At 37.1% G+C, this 18,474-nt stretch overlaps 1 non-coding gene across 1 annotated transcript; it reads right to left on the bottom strand.

The window, feature by feature from the left end:
* Positions 1-18,029: 18,029 nt before the first annotated feature.
* On the bottom strand, positions 18,030-18,135 carry LOC115832026. The gene has a single exon (XR_004027501.1). It is a non-coding gene; the product is annotated as a small nucleolar RNA U13 (small nucleolar RNA).
* Positions 18,136-18,474: the final 339 nt, after the last annotated feature.

The raw sequence follows: 18,474 nt of genomic DNA, 5'->3' as shown, positions 1-18,474 counted from the left end.
AGGGATAGCCAAAGAGAAGCTATGTCCTTAACTACGGCTGCTCAGCTGGTTGGGGGTAAAGCTGAGGGGCTCTTGTTTCCTTAGTCTAGGGATTGTTGCTACATAGAATTTATTATTATTACTATTATTATTTTAATCAAAAAAATGACACATTGTGTAGATTTTTGGTATACATTATGAAACTTTCATATATGTATACTTTGTGGAATAATTAAATCAAACTAATCAATGTATCCATCACCCCACACACTTATTTTTATGAGAACATTTAAAATTTACTCTTTTAGCAATTTTCAAGTATAGAATACATTATTATTTACTATAGTCACCATGCTGCACAATAGATCTCCAGAATTTATTCCTCCTGTCTAAATGAAATTTTAGGTCCTTTAACCAGTATCTCTTCATTGTTTCCTCCTCATCTCCAGCCCCTTATAACCACCAATCTACTCTCTGCTTCTAAGAGTTCAATTTTTTTTTTATTCCACATCCTAAGTGAGATAATGCAGTATTTGCCTTTCTGTGCCTGGCTTATTTCACCTAGCATAATGTTCTCTAGGTTCATCTACGTTGTCACAAATGACAAGATAGCCTTCTTTTATAAGGATGTATAGTATTCCATTGCATATATATGCCACATTTTCTTTATCCATTCATTCACTGATGGATGCTTACATAGATTTTATATTTTGGCTATTGTAATAATGCTGCAATGAACAAAGAAGTGCAGATATCTCTTTGATATGCTGATTTCGCGGGATTGCTGGATGATATAGTTGTTCTATTTTTAATTTTTCTAGGAGCCTCCATACTGTTTTCCACTATACTAGTTTACATTTCCACCAACAGTGTGCAGGGGTTCTCATATCTCCACATCCTCACCTATACTTGTTACCTTTTATCTTTTTGATAACAGCCACTCTGACAGGAGATGAAACATGGCTTTACCAGTACAATCCTGAAGACAAATCACAATCAAAGCAATGGCTACTAAGAGGTGGAAGTGGCCCAGTCAAAACAAAAGCAGCCTGGTCAAGAACAAAGGTCATGGCAACAGTTTTTTGGATGCTTGACACATTTTCCTTCTTGTCTTTCTAGGGGCAAAGAATGATAACATATGCTTATTATGAGAGTGCTTTGAGGAAGTTAGCTAGCAGAAAGATGCTTGACAAAGCCTCACCAGAGAGTCCTTCACCATGACGATGCCCCTGCTCATTCCTCTCATCCAACAAGGGCAGTTTTGTGACAGTTTCAATTGGAAATCATCAGGCATCCACCTTACAGTCCTGATTTGGCTCCTTTTGATTTTTTTGTTTCCTAATCTTAAAAATATATCTTTAAAGAGCACACATTGTTTTCAGTTAATAATGTAAAAAAGACTGCATTGACATGGTTCAATTCCTAGGACTCTTAGTTCTTTAGGGATGGACTAAAATTTAGCTAGTATCATTGCATACAAAAGTGTCTTGAACTTGATAGAGCTTATGTTGAGAAATACAGTTTACAGTTTAATTTTTAAGATTTACATTATTTTACATTTTAATTGACAAATAATAATAGTACATATTCATGGAGTATGTAGTGATGTTTCCATACATGTAATATATAGTGATCAGATCAGGGTAGTTAGCATATCCATCACTCAAATATGTATCATTCCTTTATGTTGGGAATGTTCAATATCTTCCTTCTAGCTATTTGGGAAAAAAAAATCTCTCTCTCTCTCTAACTATAGTCATTCTACAGTGGTATAGAACACTGGAATTTATTCCTGCTGTCCAGCTGGAATTTTGTGTCCTCTAACAGATCTCTCCCTATCCTCCCTTTCTTCTATGCTTCTCAGACTCTAGTATCCTCTGTTCTACTTTTTACTTTTATGAGATCAACATTTTTGTTTTTTAGCTTCCACATATGAGTGAGAACATGTGGTGTTTAATTAGCTTTCTGTTCCTGACTTATTTCACTTAACGTAAAATCCTCCAGTTCCATCTATTTGCTGCAAATGACAGTATTTCATTCATTTTTATAGCTGAATAGCATTTCACTGTGTATATTATATGTACTGCATTACCTTTATCCATTCATCTGTTGTTGGACACCTATGTTGATTCCATATCTTGGCTGTTATGAATGGTGTTGTAATAAACATGAGGGTGCAAATGTCTGTACGATATAATGATTTCCTTTTCTTTGGATAAATTCCCAGTAGTGGGATTGCTGGATTATATAATAGCTCTAATTGCAGTTTTTTTGAGGAGCCTCCATACTGTTTTCCATAATGACTGTAGTAGTTTACATTCCCACCAACAGTGTATGAATTCTCTTTTCTCTACATCCATACCAGCATTTGTTATTTTTTGTCTTTATGATAATAGCCATCCTAACTGGGGTGAGATGATACCTCATTGTGGCTTACATTGGGATTTCCCTGATGGTTAGTGATGTTGAGCATTTCTAAGTATATTTGTTGGCCATTTGTACATTTTGCTTTGAGAGGCATCTATGCAGATCATTTGTCCATTTTTTTTGTTATTTTGCTTTTGAGATGTTTGAGTTCCTTGTATAGTCCGGATATTAATATGCTGTCAGATGAGTAGTTTGCTAACATTTTCTCCTATTCTGTTGTCTTTTCACTCTGTTGATTGTTTCCTTTGCTATGCAGAAACTTTTTTTGTTTAATGTAATCTCATTTGTATATTTTGCTTTTGTTGCCTGTGCTTTGAGTCTTATCTGTAAAATATTTTCTTAGACCAATGTCCTAAAGCATTTCCCCTATGTCTTTTTTTTCTAGTAGTTTTATCATTTTGGGTCTTACATTTAGGTCTTTGAACCATTTTAAGTTTTTTTTTTATATGGTGAGAAGTGGGGATCTAGTTTCATTTTTCTGCATATGGATATCCAGTTTTCCCAGCAGCATTTATTGAAGAGACTGTCCTTTTCCCAATGGGTATTTTAGACAGCTTTGTCAAAAATCAGTTGGCTGTAGATACATGGATTAATTTCTGAGTTCTCTATTCTGTTGCAATGGTCTATGTGTCTGTTTTTATGCCAGTACCATGCTGTTTTGGTTGCTACAGCCTTGTACTATAGTTTGAGGTCTGATAATATATCTCCAGCCTTGTTCTTTTTGTTCAGGATTGTTTTGGCTATTTTGTGTCTTTTGTGGTTCTATGCATTTTCAGATTAAAAAAAAATTTCTGTGAAGAATGTTATTGGTATTTTGATAGGGATTGCATTAAATCTGTAGATTGCTTTGGATAGTGTTGTCATTTTAACAATAATAATTTTTCAATCCATGAGCATGGGATATTTTTTCATTTGTTTGTATCCTCTTCAATTTCATCAGTGTTTTGTGATTTTCCTTGTAAAGGTCTTTTACCTGTTGGTTAAATTGATTCCTAGGTATTCTAAATTTTTTGTAGCTGTTATAAATGAGATTGCCTTCTTTATTTCTTTTTCAGCTAGTTTGTTGTTTATGTATATAAATGCTGCTGATTTTTAAATATTAATTTTATATCTGCAACTTTACTGAATTTGTTTATCAGTTCTGGACTTTAGTGGTAGGGTCTAGGTTTTTCATATATAAGATCATGTTATATGCAAACAGGGACAATTTGATATCCTTTTTTCCAGTTTGGATGTCCTTTCTTTCTTTCTCTTGCCTAATTGTTCTGGGTGGGACTTCCAGTGCCAAGTTGAATAAGAATAGTGGGAGCGAGCATCCTTGTCTTTTTCCAGTTCTTAGAAGTAAAGCTTTCAGCCTTTTACCATTCAGTACTGGAATTGTCATAATGAACTTTATTATTTGTGGTACTTTCCTTCTATAACTAATTTATTATGAATTTATTATTATAAAGAGATATTGGCTGGGTGTGGCAGCTCACGCCTGTAATCCCAGCACTTTGGGAGGCTGAGGTGGGTGGATCACGAGGTCAGGAATTCGAGACCAGCCTGGCCAACATGATGAAATCCTGTCTCTACTAAAAATACAAAAATTAGCCGGGCATGGTGGCATGCACCTGTAACCCCAGCTACTCAGGAGGCTGAGGCAGGAGAATTTTTTGAACCCAGGAGGAGGAGGTTGCAGTGAGCCAAGATTGCATCATTGCACTCCAGCCTGGGTGACAGAGCAAGACTCCATCTGCAAAAATAAATAAATAAATAAAAACAAACAAACAAAAAACAAATTAAAGAGATACTGAATTTTGTCATGAGCTTTTTCTGCATATATTGAGATGATCATATGGCTTTGCCTTTCATTCTATTGGTGTGATGTACGATGTTTATTGATTTGCATATGTTGAACCATGCTTGCTTTCCTAGGATAAATCCAAGTTGGTCATGGTGTATTATCTTTTGGATGTATTGTTGGATTTGGTTTGATAGTATTTTGTTAAGGATTTTTGTGTCTATATTTATCAGGGATGTTGGTCTCTAGTTTTGTTGTTGTTGTTGTTGTTATGTCCTTTTCTAGTTTTGGTATCAGAGTTATATTGTCCTTGTGGAATGAGTTAAGAAAAATTCTTCTACAACTTTTTGGACTAGTTTAAAAATATTTGCTATTAATTCTTTTTTAAAGACTTGGCAGAACTCAGTAGTGAAATCACTACTTTTTATTCCTGATTCAATATCAATACTTGCTATTGGTCTGTTCAGGCTTTCTGTTTCTTCTTGGTTCAATCTTGGTAGGTCATATGTGTCCAGGAATTCATCCAACTCCTCTTGGTTTTTGAATTTATTAGTGTGCCATTCATAGTAGTCTCTTGATACTTTGTATTTCTGTGGTATATGTTGTGATGTCTCCCTTTTCATTTCTAATTTTATTTATTTGAGTGTTCTCTCTTTTTTTCTTAGTCTCCTCATGGTTTGTGGCTTTTATCTTTTTGAAAAAACAGTTTTTTGTTTAACTGATCTTTTATATTTTTTTAGTCTCAATTTTGTTTATTTCCTCTCTTATCTTTATTATTTCCTTTCTTCTAATTTTGGTTTGGTTTGTTCTTGCTTTTTTAGCTCCTTGATGTACATGATTAGACTGTTTTTGTTCTTGTTTCTTTGTTTGTTTTTGAGACAAGGTCTTGCTCTGTTGCCCTATGTTGCCCAGGGTAGTCTCAAGCTCCTGGGCTCAAGCAATCCTTTCACTCAGCCTCCCAAAGAGCTTGGGTTATAGGCACGAGCCACTGAAGCTGGGCATTAAGTTGTTTATTTGAAATCTTTTCAGTTTTTTGATGTAGGCACTTATTGCTATAAACTTGCCTTATAATACTGCTTTTGATGTATTATGAAATTATGGCCGGGAGCGGTGGCTCACGCTTGTAATCCCAGCACTTTGGGAGGCCGAGGCGGGCGGATCACCAGGTCAGGAGATCGAGACCACGGTGAAACCCCATCTCTACTAAAAATACAAAAAATTAGCCAGGCGTGGTGGCGGGCGCCTGTAGTCCCAGCTACTCGGAGAGGCTGAGGCAGGAGAATGGCGTGAATCCGGGAGGCGGAGCTTGCAGTGAGCCGAGATTGCGCCACTGCACTCCAGCCTGGGCGACAGAGCGAGACTCTGTCTCAAAAAAAAAAAAAAAGAAGAAATTATGAATCCCACAGATTTTTTTGTCGTGTTTCTATTTTTGCTTCAGGGAATTTTAAAATTTCATTCTTAATTTATTTTTTCACCCATTGGTCATTCAGAACCATGTTATTTAATATTCATGTTTATCTATAGTTTCAAGTGTTCCTTTTATTATTGATGTCTAGTTTTATTCCATTGTGGTCAGGTAAAATACTTGATATAATTTTGATTTTTTTTTTTTTTTTTGAGACAGAGTCTTGCTCTGTCACCCAGGCTAGAGTGCAGTGGCATGATCTTGGCTCAGCGCAACCTCTCCCTCCTGGGTTCAAGTGATTATCCTGCCTCAGCCTCCTGAGCGGCTGGGACTGCCAGCACATGCCACAACGCCTGGGCTAATTTTTTGTATTTTTAGCAGAGACGGGGTTTCACCATGTTAGCCAGGATGGTCTTGATCTCCTGATCTCATGATCTGCCTGCCTTGGCCTCTGAGAGTGCTGGGATTACAGGCATGAGCCACCGTGCCTGGTCTTGATATTTAAAAAAAAAAATTTGAGACTGCTTTGTGTCCTAATATATATGGTTAATCCCAGAGAATGTTCCATATGCTGATAAAAAGAATGTTTATCTATAGCTGTTGTGAGAAATGTTCTTTAAATGTCTGTTATGTCCATTTGGTCTGTTGTACAGTTTAAATGTTATGTTTCCTTGTTGTTTTTCTGTGTAGATGATCTGTCTAGTGCTGAGAAAGGGGTGCTAAAGTCTCCAACTATTATTGTATTGGAATTTATCTCCCCCTTTAGATCTAATAATATTTGCTTTATATGTGTAGGTGCTTTGCTGTTGGGTGCAGATATATCTACAATTTTTATATTCTGTAGCTGAATTGATCCCTTTATTATTATAGAATGTCTTTCCTTGTCTTTTTAAATAGCTTTTAATTTGAAGTCTGTTTTGTCTGATGTAAGCACAGCTACTTCTGCTCACTTTGGTTTCCATTTGCACAGAATATCTTTTTCCATCCCTTCATTTTTGGTCTCTGTGTGTGTCTTTATGAGTTGAGTTTCTTGTAGGCAGCATATATTTGGGTCTCATTTTAAAATCTACTCAACCAGCCTGTATCTTATAAATGGAGAATTTTATTTGTTTATATTTAGGGTTACTATTGATAGGTGAAGAGTTACTCCTATAATTTTATTGATTGTTTTTTGATAGTCTTGTATATCCTTTGTTCCTTACTTCCTCTCTTATTGTTTATATTTTTGGTTGGGTAATTTTCTGTAATGATAAAGTTTGATTCTTTTTTCTTTTTCTTTTCTGTATTAGGTCTGCCAGTGAGTTTTGTATGTTCTCATGTTTTCATGTTGGTGGTTATCATCTTTTCACTTACAGATTTAATATTCCCTTGAACTTTTATTTCTAAGGCCAGTCTAGTGGTGATGAATTCCCTTAGTTTTCGCTTGTCTCTGAAATATTTTATTTCTCATTTTTTGAAGGAAAGCTTTTCTGGGTATAATATTCTTGAATTGCAGGTATTTTTGTTTTAGTACTTTGAATATATCATCCCATTCTCGCCTGGCTTGTAAGGTTTCAGCTGAGAAATTCACACTGTTAGTCTAATTAGGATTCCCTTATATATGACTTGACTTTTCTCTTGCTGCTTTTAGAATTCTTTCTTCATCTTTGATTTTTGACATTTTGACTATAATGTGCCTCAGAAAGGTCTTGCTTCAGTTGAAGGTATTTAGGATTCTTTTAGCTTCTAGACCTGGATATCCATCTCTCTCCCAAGACCTGGGAAGATTTCTGCTATTATTTCTTATCTTTCCTCCCTCCCTCCCTCCCTCCCTTCCTTCCTTCCTTCCTTCTTCCTTCCTTCTTTCTTTCCTTCCTCCCCTCCCTCCTTCCCTCCTTCTTTCTTTCCTTCCCTCTTCTTTCTTTCTTTCTTTCTTTCTTTCTTTCTTTCTTTCTTTCTTGCCTTCCTGCCTTCCTGCCTTCCTGCCTTCCTTCTTTTCCTCCTTCCCTCTTTCCCTCTTTATCACTTCTTTCTTTCTTTTTTCTTTCTCTTTCCTTCCTTCATTCCCTCCTTCTTTCTTTCTTTCTCTCTTTCTTTCTTTCATTCTTTCTTTCTTTCCTTCTTTCTTCCCTCCCTCCCTTCTTTCTTTCCTTCTTACCTTCTTTCCTTCTCTTTCTTTCTTTCTTTCTTTCTTTCCTTTCTTTTCTTTCTTTTTTCTTTCCTCCTTTCTGATTCTTGCTCTGCCACCCACACTGGAGTGCAGGGGGATGATCTTGGCTTACTGCAACCTTTGCCTCCTGGGCTCAAATGATCCTCTCACTTCAGCCCCCAAATAGATGGGACTACAGGCATGTGCTGCCACTTCTGGCTAATTTTTGCAATTTTGGAGAGACAGAATTTTGCCATGTTGCCCAGGCTGGTTTCCAACTCCAGGCCTCAATCAATCCACTTGCCTTGACCTCCCAAAGTGCTGGGATTACAGGTGTGAGCCACCACACCTGGCCCTACTATTTCATTAAACATGTTTTCCTCACTTTTTCCTTCTTCTCCTGGAATGCCAGTAATATTAATACTAATATTTATTCACTTAATGATGTCTCTTAAATATTGTAGGCTTTCTTCATTCTTTAAAAATTTTTTTTGGTCTGCTTATGTTATGTCAAAAGACCTATCTTCAAGTTTGTAAATTCCTTCTTCTGCTTGGTCCAGTGTGTTGTTTAAGCTCTCAATTGTATTTTTTATTTCATTCATTGAATTCTTCAGCTCAAGGTTTTGTTTGGTTATTTTTTATGATATCTATCTCTGTTGAATTTCTCATTAAAATCACGAATTGTTTTTCTTATTTCATTGAATTGTCTGTCTGTATTCTTTTGTATCTCACTGAATTTTCTTAGGATTATTATTTTGAATTCTTTTTCTGGAATTTTATATATTTTCTTAGGATTGTATCCTGTTGCTGAGTTATTGTTTCCCTTTGGAGGTGCCATGTTTCCTTGCTTTTTCACGTTTGACGTGTCCCTATGTTGATTTCTATGCGTCTGTTAGAAAAGCCACCTGTTCCAATTTTATGGAGTAGGTTTTGTAGGGAAATACTTATTTGTATGAATGGGTCTTGAGGTGTCAGTTTGGTGGGGTGCATTGGTCTTTATTCTAGTTGGATTCAGTAGTGTAGTCTTTGTGTAGTTTCCTCAGCTGTAAGTCATACTAGTGGCATTTGGAGTTTCTCAGTGGCCTATACTGAGAGTTTGTGGTGACAGTGGTGTGACTTTGCCAAGGTGGGCTCACAGGGGTTTCTCAGGTTGGGACTGTGTGCACATGGTGGGCTGGCCAACTTGGAGCCTGGCTTCCTGGGATTAGGCCCATGGGGCTGTTATTCTGGCCAGGAATATGGGCATACAGTTGTTCAGTCGACCTGGGGGTATGCCTGCCAGAAGGGGCCTGCAGGGCTGTTTCTCAGGTCTGGAATGCAGTTGGATGGCTGCTTAGCTGGCCTGGGTGTGTGTCTGCTGAGGGAGGCCCATAGGACTATTTCTCAGGTCCAGGACATAGGCACACAGCTGCTCAGCTGGCCTGGGAGCATTTCTGTGGAGAGTGGCTCATGGGGTTGTTTTGTAGGCCTGGGATATGGGTATGGGGCTCCTTATTTGGGCTGACGGCATGTCTGCCTGGTCATGGTCCACAGGGCTATTTCTCAGGTCTGGGTTGTGGGCTCTTGGAGGTTTGGTAGGCCTGGCGGTGTGCCCACCAGAGGTGGCCTGTGGGACTGTTTCTTAGGCCCTTATTGGGGGCACAGGGCATATCTGTGGGGTTTAATGGTGCTGTAGAGCTGTTTCTCAGGTCCTGGGCATGGATGTATAACCATTCCACTGGCCTGGGGGCATGTAAGCTGCTCAGAGACCCAGGGGCCTCTTCTGCTTGGGGGAGGGTGTGCAGCAGTTTGGCTGGCTCAGAGGCAGGTTTGCCCTGGGCAGGACTGGCAGTCTGTTCCTCTGGCTGAAAGTGTGGTGTTGGGAGTTGCTTTCCCTGCTGTGAAAAACCAGAGTCACAGCCAGTTTTGGGCCAAAGTTCCATGCAACTGAGGTTGTGGCGTTCAGCCATGTGAGCGGGCTTGGCATAACGAAGATGGAGCCCTAGTGCTGGAGACGTGCAGTCTACTGGCCCCCACAGCAGGGTGCATTTCAGAGGAGGCTCTGGTCTAGGTGCTGTGCTGCAGAAGCTTGGCTCACAGGGGATCAGTGAAGGGTGGGGAGTGCACACTTTGTGCTCCTAATCTGGGGCAATGTGCTATGTGAACTCCTGGAAGCTCTCCAAACTGGGCTGATTGCTTTCAAGGACTGTGGGATTCTCCTGTGGTAAGAACTGTAGATATTTGTGGTGGCAATGGAAGCTGCTGGGCATATTCTGTTTACTTTTTCCCTGGAACAGGAAGGTTTTCTGACTCTAGGCAGATCTGATCCACGTTGGGGACATGGGGCTTCAGAGGCCAGGTGCCTCCACACTGCCCTTCTGGACTTCCAGCCACCACAGGTGTATCTCCACTCCCCTGCTGTACTCCAGCACTCTCTTGTTGACACTCCATTGAAATCTTCATTGTTTATTTGTTGCCTTGGGTCTTTCTTGTTGGTAGGACAAATGCCAGGCATCTCTAGTCAGCCATCTTGCTCCATACTTTTGGGACTTTGGATTGGGTTCTATTTTTATCTTTTAATTTCATTTTTTTCCACAAACCTTTTGAAGTCATCACACACATACAATAAAATGCATCTTTTTTTTGGTGTACAGATCTGTGAATATTGACAGATATATTCATGTAGATGTGCACTGCCACCTCATTCAATATATAGAACACTTCCATTACTCCAAAAGGCTTCCTTGTGCTCTACTCATCTGCTTCCTGACACTAAAGATTAGATTTGCTCTTTCTTGAGTTTTCTTTAAGTACAATCATACAGCATGTATTCTTAAATAATTTTGTGTCTGGCTTCTTTCTTTCAGCATAATGTTTCTGAGATTCATCTAAATCATGTGTACAATAGTTTCCCATTTTATGCACTTTGCTTTTCACTGTTTCAATTACCTGTAGTCAACCATGGTTTAAAAATACTAAATAAAAAATTTCAGAACTAAACTATCCATAAGTTATTATTATTATATTATTTATCTGTAGAGACAGGATCTCACCATGTCACCCAGGCTGGTCTTGAACTCCTGGGCTCAGGTGATTCTCATGCCCCACCCTCCCAATGTGCTGGAATTACAGGCATGAACCACCAGCCAACAATTCATAAGTTGTAAATTGCTCTCTATTCTGAGTAGCATGATGAAATATTGGACTATCTTGGTCCATTCTGCCCAGGATGTATCAGGCTGATGCAAAAATAATTGTGGTTTTTACCACTAAAAGTAATGGCAAAAACCACAATTAACTTTTGCACCAACTTAATAGATCACCCTTTTGTCTAGTGCAGCAGTCCCCAACCTTTTTGGCACCAGGGACTGGTTTCATGGCAGACAATTTTTCCATGGACAGTGTAGGGGGTTGCTTTGGTGATGAAACTGTTCCACCTTAGATCATCGGGCATTAGACTTTCATAAGGTGCACACAACCTGGATCCCTTGCATGCTCAGTTTACAACAGGGCTTGCGCTCCTATGAGAATCTAATGCTGCCGCTGATCTGACAGGAGGCAAAGCTCGCATGGTAATATTCGCTACCCCTCTGTTCATCTCCTGCTGTAAAGCCTTGTTTCTAACAGGCCCCAGACAGGTGCTGGTCTGTGGCTCTGGGGCTGGGGACTCCTGGTCCAGTGTACAGTACAATAAGATATTTTGTGATATATATATATATATGTATATCACATTCACATAACTTTTATTACAGTGTATTGTTAAAGTTGTTCAATTTTATTATTAATTACTGTTGTTAATCTCTTACTGAGGCTAATTTATGATTTAAACTTTATCATAGGTATGCATGTATAGAAAAAACCATAGGCTACATAGGGCGGCACTATTTGTGCTTTCAGCCATCCACTGGAGGTCTTGGAACTTATCCTTAAGGATAAGAGGGGACTACTGTATATAATTTGTTTTTGCTGATGAGTTTCCATTGTCTAGATATACCACAATTTGTTTATTAATTTATCTGTTGGTGAACATTTGAGTTGTTTTCAGTTTTGGGCTAATATAGGTAAAGATGCCATGAATGTTTCCTGTTCACAATCTTATGTGGACATATACTTTGATTTCTCTTAAGTATACATTTAAGAGTGGAATTGCTAGTTCATAGTAGAATAAGTAAAGAAAACGCCAAACTCTTTTACAAAGTGATTTTAAATTTCACAGTCCATTAGCAATGTATGAGGCTCTACTTGCTCCATATCCTTACCAATGCTTGATATTGTCAGTCTTTTTAGTATTAATCATTCTGCTGGTTGTGTTATGGTATCTTCTCATTTGATTTTTTAACTTGTATTTTCCTGATGACTAATGATGTTGAGTATTTTTCATGTACTTAATGGCAATTTATACAAATCTTTTTTGGTAAAGGGTTTACATTTTTTGATCATTTTTAAATTTTTTGTCTCTTATTATTGAGTTGTAAGAGTTTTTACTACAGCTGGACACAACCCCCTTTTCAAGTATAGGTATTGTGAATGTTTTCCATCACTCTGTGGCTTTCTTTTTCATTTTGTTACTGATGTCATTAGAAAAGTGAGAGTTGGCTGGGCATGGTGGCTCACATGGTGGCATGTGCCTGTAGTCTCAGCTACTCAAAAGGCTGAGGTGGGAGGATTGCTTGAGCCCAGGAGTTTGAGGCTGCAGTGAGCTATGATTGTGTCACTGCACTGCACTCTACCCTGGGTGAGAGAGTGAAACTGTGTCCTCTTCAACCACCCCATGCCCCCCAAAAAGCAGGAGTGTTTTTTGATGAAGTCTTGACGCCTAATTTATCAAAAATTTTTAAATGGTTTATGTCCTATCTAAAAGATTTTTTCTACTTCAAGATCTTCAATATTTTCTTTGATAAACGTTATAGTGCTAACTTTTACATGTAGGTCTATAATCAATTTCAAGTTAATTTTTTTGTGAATCGTGTGAGGTAAGGATCAACACTCATTTTTGACCCCTATATGAGATGCGGTTGTTCCAGCACCATTTATTGTAAAGAAATTACCTTGGCACCTTTGTTAAAAGTCAGCTGACATGTATGAGAGTGTACATCTGAACTTTCTATTTCATCTTTTTAACTTTTATGATTCTCCTGATGCCATTGTGGTACCACATTGATTACTGTAGCTCCACAGTAAATCGGAGTCCTGAAACCTTTCAATTGTATCCTTTAAAACATTTGTTTTGGTTATTTTATGTCTTTCCCATTGACATGTAAATTCTGGAATATTACACATAGTTATAGTTCATATTTTTAATTTTCTTAAAAAGTTACTTGTTATAATATGGCCCAGCAATTCCACTCTTAGGTGATATTTCTCTATAAAAAGTTGTCTGGACCGTTTTCTTACAAAATTTATACAAAAATTAACTCAAAATGAATCAAAGACCTAAGTGTAAGAACCAAAACTCTAAAAACGCTTGAAAAAAACATAAGAGAAAAGCTTCATGATGTTAAATTTAGTAATAATTTCTCAGATATGACCCTAAATGCAGAGGTACCACCACCAGCTAATATATAGACAAGTGACACCACATCAAAACTTCTGTGCATTGAAGGATGCAATCAACAAAGTGAAAAGGCAACCTACAAATAGGAGAAAATATTTGCAAATCATATATCTGATATCCAGAATGTAAAAAAAAACTTCTACAGCTCAACAGAAAACCAAATGACCCAATTAAAAAATGGGCAAAGTACCTGAATGATATCTCTCCAAAGATGATATACAAATGGCTAATAAGCATATGAAAATATATTCAATATCACTAAACATCAGAGAAATATAAATCTAAATCAAGATGTGATATTACCTCACACCCATTAGGATAGCTGTTATTTTAAAAAACAGAAATAACAAGCATTGGAAGGGATGGGGAGAAATGGGGACTTTTGTGCACCATTGGTGGTAGTGTAAAATGGTACAACTGCTATTGAAAACAGTATGAGGGTTTCTCAAAAATTTAAAAATAGGACCACCATGACCCACTAAATCCCACTTCTGGGGAGATTTCCAAAAGAATTGAAAGCATGTCTTGAATAAATATTTGCATATCCATGGTCATAGCAGTAGTATTCACAATAGCATAGAGGTGGAAGCAAACCAAATGTCCATTAATGGATGAATGAATAAAGAAAATGTGGTATATACATACAATGCAATATTATTCAGCCTTAAAAAGGAATAAAGTTCTGACATATGCTGCAACATGGATAACCCTTGAGGATATTATGCCAAGTGAAATAAGCCAGTGATAAAAAGACAAATAATGTATTGTTCCACTTAAACAAGTAATCTAAAATAGTTATTTTTTTGAGAAATTGCCATACTATTTTTACAGAGTAGCTGTACCATTTTATATTCCCGCCAGTAATACAAAAGCATTCCGATTTTTTCACATCCTCACCAACACTATTATTTTTGATAACTGTCATCCCAATAGATGTGAAGCAGTATGTCATTATGATTTTTATTTGCATTTTCCTAATGATTAGTGATGTTGAACATCTTTTCATGTGCTCATTGGTCATTTGTGTATTTCCTTTGGAGAAATATCTGTTGAAGTTCTTTGCACTACCCCCCCTTTTTTTTGCAGGAGACTGGAATTTTATTAATACTCAAATCAGTCTCCCTGAGCATTTGGGGAGCAGAGTTTTTAAGGATAACTTGGTAGGTGGGGGGAGGCCAGTGAGCCAGGAGTGCTGATTGGTTGGGGATGAAATCATAGGGAGTTGAAGCTGTCTTTTTGTGCTGAGTCAGTTCCTGGGTAGGGGCCACAAGATCAGATGAATGAGTTTATTGATCTGGGTAGTGTCAACTGATCCATTAAGTGCAGGGTCTGCAAAATATCTCAAGCACTGATGTTAGGAGCAGTTTAGGGAGGGTCAGAATCTTATAGCCCCCAGCTGCATGACTCCTAGACCATAATTTCTAATTTTATGGCTAATGTTAGTCCTACAAAGGCAATGAAGTCTCCAGGCAAGAAGGAGGTCTGCTTTGGGAAAGGGCTGTTACCATCTTGTTTAAACTATAATCTATAAACTAAGTTTCTCCCAAAGTTAGTTCAGCCCACGCCTAAGAATGAATCAGGACAGCTTGGAGGTTAGAAGTAAGATGGAGTCAGTTAAGTTAGATCTCTTTCACTGTCTCAGTCAAAATTTTGCAAAGGCCGTTTCAATCCCTCCTTTTGGAGGGATTTAATCTTAAGGTGTAGGCTATGAAGATGGGAAAAGGCTGTTGATCTCTCTGGCTTCTTCCTGCTGACAGGGGACATAGTGGGAGTGGGAGTGAATCCCAAGGTGAGAAGAGTGGAACCGCTTTGCAATTGTCTGAGTGTACTCATGCAGGCCTGGTTGATCTTCCAAGGCTTGCATCTTTGCCTGCTTTTTAATCGAGTTCTTTTTTTGGGGGTTGTGGAGTTATAGGAGTTCGTTTTGTGTTCTTTTATGATATAGTCAGTATGGTGGGGCCACAAGAGGAGACGGGAGAGGCTCAGGATAAATCAAAGGTTATTATATTTACAACACCTAGATACAGGAGGATTGGCATAGTACACCATGCAGGGCCACATGGGAAAGACACCAGGGTGATCAGGAGGCAGAAGACAGGCCAAGGGAAAACCATTAGGCCAGAGCCTTTGTTGGGGTTCTCATGGGAAAGACAAAGGTGGGAAGTGTGAACAGTTTAGGATTGGCTAATTTAAACACTTTCAGTGGGCTTTGGGCTCTAGGAGTGGTCCTGGTTGTCTGACACCTGGCCCTGGGGTGATTAAGTCAGAGGAATATTGCCTCTTGGGATATACACGCCTGACAGGGAGGCGTGGCTCTAGAATGGTTAGTTTGTGTGTCAAAGGCATCCTGGAACCATTGCTATCTTGAAGAATTGACTAGCTAGATAATCTCTCTCCAGCTAGAAAGGTGTTTTTTAAAGACGTCAAAACATCATAATATATAGAAAATTAAAAAATACATACGTATATATACATATACAATACAGAGTTATTTATATGTTCTAGACATTAACACCAGATAGATATACTATTTGCAAATGTTTTCTCTCATTTTATGGGTTGATTTTTCACACTGTTGATAGTGTCTTTTATGCACAAAAGTTTTTACTTTTGATGAGGTCTAATTTATCTATTTTTTTCTTTTGTGGCTTGTGCTTTGGTCTCATATCCAAGAAATTATTGGCAAATCCAGTCAAAAAGCTTTCTCCTTGTGTTTTCTTCTGGTTTTCTAGTTTTAAGGTTTATATTTAGGTCTTTGATCCATTTTAAGTTAATTTTTGCATATGGTTTTAGATAAGGGTCCAACCTAATTCCTTTGCGTGTGGATGTCCAGTTTTTCCAGTACCATTTGTTGAAAAGACTGTCCTTTCTCCATTCTGTGGCGATATGGCTTGGCTGTGTCCCCCGACCCAAATCTCATCTTGTAGTTCCCATAATCCCCACCTGGTGGGAGGTAATTGAATCATGAGGATGGTTACCCCCATGTTGTTCTGCTGATAGTGAGTCAGTTCTCAGGATATCTGATGGTTTTTCAAGGAGCTTCCCCCGCTTCACTCTGCACTTCTCGCTTCTGCTGCCATGTGAAGAAGGACATGTTTGCTTCCCCTTCCGACATGATTGTTTCCTAAGGCCTCTCCAGCCCTGTGGAATTGTGAGCCAGTTAAACCTCTTTCCTTTATAAATTACCCAGTCTCAAGTATTTCTTCATAACAGTGTGAGAATGGACTAATACATCTGGTCTTGGAACCTTTGTAGAAAATCATTTAACCATATATGGGAGGGTTTATTTCTGGGATCTCTATTCTATTTCATTGGTCTATATGTCTACCTTTCTGCCAGTAAGATACTTTTTTGGTTATTGTAGCTTTGTAATATGTTTTGAAGTCAGGATGTATAAGGCCTTTTCTTTTTCAAGATTTTTTGGCCATTTGGGGATCCTTTAAGATTTTATATCAAGTTTTTTTTATATTTATGAAAAAATGTCATTGGGATTTTGATAGGGATTGCATTGGATCTGAGGATAGCTTTGGTCAGTCTAGACAGTTTAACAATATTAAGTCTTCCAATCATAAATATGGGCTTCATTTCTATTTATTTGTACCTTCTTTAGTTTCTTTCAGTAATATTTTGTAGTTTTCAGTGTACAAGTCTTTGGCCTCCTTGGTTAAATTTATTTCTAAGTATTTTATTATTTTTGATGCTGTTGTAAATGGGATTACTTTCTTAATTTCCTTTTCTGATTGTTCATTGTTAATACATAGAAATGCAACTAATTTTTGCGTGTTGATTTTGTATCCTGCAACTTTGATGAATTAGTTTATTAGTTTAGTTTATTAGTTTTAACAGTTTAAATTTTTTAAACAATGTATTCTATTTAACCCTCTATATTCAAAATTTTTCAATGTGTAATCAAATAAAAATTATTAGTGATTTTTACTTTTGATTTTAGCAGTTAGAATCTTCTCTTTTTTTCTTAGTCAATCTAGATAAATGTGTATCAATTTTATTGATTTTTTTTAAGAATCAACTTTTGGTTTTATTGATTTTCTCTATTGTTTTTCTATTCTCTATTTTTACTTATCTCCACTCTAATCTTTATTATTTCCTTCCTTCTGCTAGCTTTGGGTTTAGTTTGTTCTTTTTTTTTTTTTTTCCAGTTCCTTAAGGTTTAAAATCAGATGGTTGGTTTTAGATATTTCCTTTTTAACATTAGCATTTATAGCTATACATTTCACCCTTAGCACTGCTTTTGCTACATTTCATAAATTTTGGTATACTGTGTTTTCATTTTCTGTTGTGTCAAGATATTTTATCTTTTTTTGTGTCAAGATATTTTAAAATTTCCCTTCTGATTTTCTTTGTAGCTCATTTAGTGTTTAAGAGTGTGTTAATTTCCACATATTTATGAATTTTCCAATTTTCCTTTTGCTATTGATTTGTTTCATTCCATTGTTATCAGTAACGATACTTGGTATGAGTTAAATCTTTTAAAATTTATTAAGACTTTTTTTTTGCCTAACATGTGGTTTACCCTGGACAATGTTCCATGTACACTTGGAAAAATGTATATTCTGCTATTATTGATGGAGTGTTCTGTATATGTCTGTTAGGTCCAATTAGTTTGTAGTGTTGCTCATGTCCTTTATTTCCTTACTGATCTGTCAGTTCTATTCATTATTGATATGGAATCTCATATATCTATATCTATATCTATCTATATCTATATATATATATGCACACACACACACACACACATACACACACACCCATAACACATCAGATGAGGTAATGTGCCAATGTTGTAACAAAGTTTTAGAGAGGCACATCTCATACATGAGTGTGAAAATCCAATCACCATACTTATGAGCTACAAAATGTATAAACACTCCATCAACAACAGCAGAATATACATTTTAATGATAAGTTTTGATTCTTTTTGGTGTATATTCTATAACTATTTTCTTCATTGTTATCAGGGGGATTACATAAAATATTCTAAATATAAAACAATATATTTTGAATCAATACCAACTTAATCTTGATTGCATACAAAAACTAATCTTTACAGCTCTGCCCCACATTTTAATGTCATTTATGTTATAAACTACCCCTTTATATATTGTGTGCCCATCATAATAGATTTATAATTATTTTTATGCATTTGTGTCTTCAATACTGTGGCAAATATGAAAGTTCCTGATTCTTAGGTGGATTCTTAA

The sequence above is a fragment of the Nomascus leucogenys genome, chromosome 2 (genome assembly GCF_006542625.1).
Source record: "Nomascus leucogenys isolate Asia chromosome 2, Asia_NLE_v1, whole genome shotgun sequence".
Taxonomy (NCBI): Eukaryota; Metazoa; Chordata; class Mammalia; order Primates; family Hylobatidae; genus Nomascus; species Nomascus leucogenys.
The sequence above is the reverse complement of the archived record's forward strand: the minus strand, read 5'-3'. Positions and strand labels throughout refer to the sequence as shown.